At 38.5% G+C, this 2,879-nt stretch overlaps 1 long non-coding RNA gene across 2 annotated transcripts; it reads left to right on the top strand.

Annotated features, from left to right (window-relative positions):
- The first annotated feature begins 136 nt into the window (after positions 1–136).
- Positions 137–1,153, top strand: LOC118755861. Of its 2 annotated transcripts, none has more exons than XR_004995073.1 (3): positions 137–314; positions 384–898; positions 956–1,153. It is a non-coding gene; the product is annotated as an uncharacterized LOC118755861 (long non-coding RNA). The 2 variants fall into 2 exon arrangements; XR_004995072.1 differs by having other exon boundaries at positions 953–1,153.
- The last annotated feature ends 1,726 nt before the right edge of the window (positions 1,154–2,879 follow it).

Raw genomic sequence — 2,879 nt, 5'->3', positions numbered from 1 at the left:
TATTTACAGAGTACAAAGATGTATGACAGCTTATAATTAGTTTACAGAATATAAAATTTTATAGAATACGGAACTTCATTTAAACGCAAGAGTGCTCTTACTGTTTTTGTTTATTCATGTATTACCATAGGTGACATACCCGATGCGTATTAGAGTTATCTCAGTATACGAATTTTATAATTTTTTGTTTGGCCAATCTGGCCACGCTGGTTGCCTCCGAAGAACGTAAATTATAAATTACGTTCTTCATTGACATTTCAAGAACATCAATTGCAGCTAAATTAAGAGTTTCCTGAATGAACACGAGGCGAACGGTGAGTAGTGTGTTTTTTGCAATATGTAGTATTTTTATTAATAGTTTTTCACCTTGTTCTTTCGTTCAGTCTATTTAGCCGGTTCTCAGCTGTAGGAACGGGAGTTGCTTCACGACACGAAATTCCTGTGACGGCGAAATTGCAAGCGTTTACGCTGTTTGCAAAAATCAATCCAGCATGCATATTCTCGTAGAGTTGGTTAATTCAGCGCGTTTGTTTAATAAAAGTCTAGAGCGCATAAACTATTGGCACATTGTTCGGTTCGACATCGAATCAATGGTGCCTGCGCTCCAAGAATGCGATTCATGATGCTCGACTCTCAACAGCGAGTGTGGCAGCAGTCGCGATGACCATTAAAGGCGGTAGTGGTGCATTACGCTTGAAAATTCCTTCAGATTTTCGTGAGGTCGGTGATATTGCGGTTGCTTTTATGACAATAGCCCCAATGAGAAATTCGTCGGAATCACGAAAGGTACTAATGGCAAGAGATGAGCCTCGGTGCATGAACCGATTGGTTGCTGATGACTTACGTCCGCCTAAGGGCCTGGTACACTATCGGCGTGATATCAGCGTCCGAGTTGAGGGTAACTATCACCATGCATGATGTCTATACATAGCTTCTATTTACAATTTTGTAGTAGTTTTGGGTCCTTGACGAACTCCTGCGAGTGCAATGAATTTAAAGTACCAGCGCTTCCATTATCCTCGCAAACACAGTTCCTCGCAAGACAAGTACCGACATGAGATCTCGTATGAACCTGGAATGTTCCTGCAGCCTACTATGCCACAGTTAGTCGAGGTATGCTCCCGGTTAAAGGATTATTAGGAGCCCAGAATCAGTAAAGGGGTACGTGATATTTATAGTTTTAATAACCTACATATACATGTACATACATGTAAAGTTATATGGTTATATGGTGTACCCTACCCGAACAGACTGAGTACATTACCGCAGATGAATTCAAAAATTAAAAGCTGCTCCTCTTATTCGTAAAAAATATAATTTAAGTTCTTTATTCAAGGTTCATATCAAATTTTGTTTATTGGCAAACGCTCGGCCAACTTAGAATTATAATTACAATTCATTTGCGCAAAACTGTTCTGGTAGGGTAAGTTTGTTGTCAGCCACACATCGACAAGAATCGTTATTCTGCCTAGTTTAGGTGCTCAACCACAGCTGTCCATGGATATACAGGCCGATGAATTAAGCATTTCCTGTGTATAAATTTGAACTTCCGACATTGAACGCGATCCAAGGGATAGTAGGCAACATTTCTACCTGTTCAGCCGCTCAGGTCAACGTTACATATTTTTTAATTCGGTCATGAAATTCATTCACCTATTGGCATCGCAGAGCTGTTTGTGTTACGCGCAAGTATTAGCTCTGCCTGCTTAAGCTTCGAATCCAGCTCTCAAGAAAAATTTAATTAAAATTTGAATTTAATTTTAATAATTAAAAAACTAAATTTTCAAGCAACAGAAACAATAAGGAGTATTCCTTGTCATTTTTTTCTTGAGAGCTGCAAACTGATTTAAGCAATTTTGATAGCAGAAAACTTCTTTTCCAGTTATCGATTTATATGTATTTTATATGTACTGCTGAATATTTATTGGTCTTATTTGCTTAGATCTTACGATGGTCGGTTCTATATACCAGATCGCCCCGGGTGAGCTCGGGCTAAGAACCATCACCTTGGTATACAAGTTTTTATTTAAAAGCTCACCTCGGGGATGCATAACCTTAAGACTTCTCATTATTTAGCTTGGGGTTGATTTCGTTTATAGCTAGTTGCTATGAAATTACAGTCTCTTTTATTGGTTTTTTTGGTAACAGCTTAAAACTCGATGATGCGAACGATTCGAATTGAGAAAAAAAACTCCTTAAATGCTGAACTATTTCAACATTCAAAGCCTTTGATGAAGCTAATATTTTATATATGTATAAGAATTATAATAGATGAGAATATTTACTAACTTGATTGTCGAGTCGAGACTGTTGCTATAATTGTGTGAGAAACATACATTGGTATAAATGGAGTCTCACAATTACGTGGATATTGTTAAGCACGCATGTAGTCCATATGCGTTTTCAACAAAAGTTTACTAGAGCAGTTTCTAATCTCTATTTTCAATAAATTTCCGCTTGAGACAACTAAGCATTTGTACATTTATTTTGAATGAAGTGGAATGAAACATGTGATGTTTGCGAGCTTCAGTCGTGGAATACTCTAGGTGCCTATGAAGTGGAATACCTAGTTGCTTTCATGTTGAAGCCGCAAATACAGAGAATTTATTTACGAAGACTCTGTTAGTTCCTCGTTTGGTTCACTGCAGGGTGGTAGTAGGACCAATTTTACCAGTGGTCTGGTTACCTGGCCTCTTTCGGTCATGATGTCCACCACTCGTACCCGAGTGTCCGAACCTGGGTATAATTTTACGACTCTTCCGAGTCTCCATTCATTCGGTGGTAGGTTGTCTTCCTTAATTATGACGAGGTCTCCGATTTTGATGTTGGCTTGAGGATATCTCCATTTGTTGCGCTTCTGGAGTTCAGATAGGTATTCT

Source organism: Rhagoletis pomonella, unplaced genomic scaffold, assembly GCF_013731165.1.
Source record: "Rhagoletis pomonella isolate Grant_MI unplaced genomic scaffold, Rhpom_1.0 Rhpom_scaffold_07669, whole genome shotgun sequence".
Lineage (NCBI taxonomy): Eukaryota > Metazoa > Arthropoda > Insecta > Diptera > Tephritidae > Rhagoletis > Rhagoletis pomonella.
The sequence above is the reverse complement of the archived record's forward strand: the minus strand, read 5'-3'. Positions and strand labels throughout refer to the sequence as shown.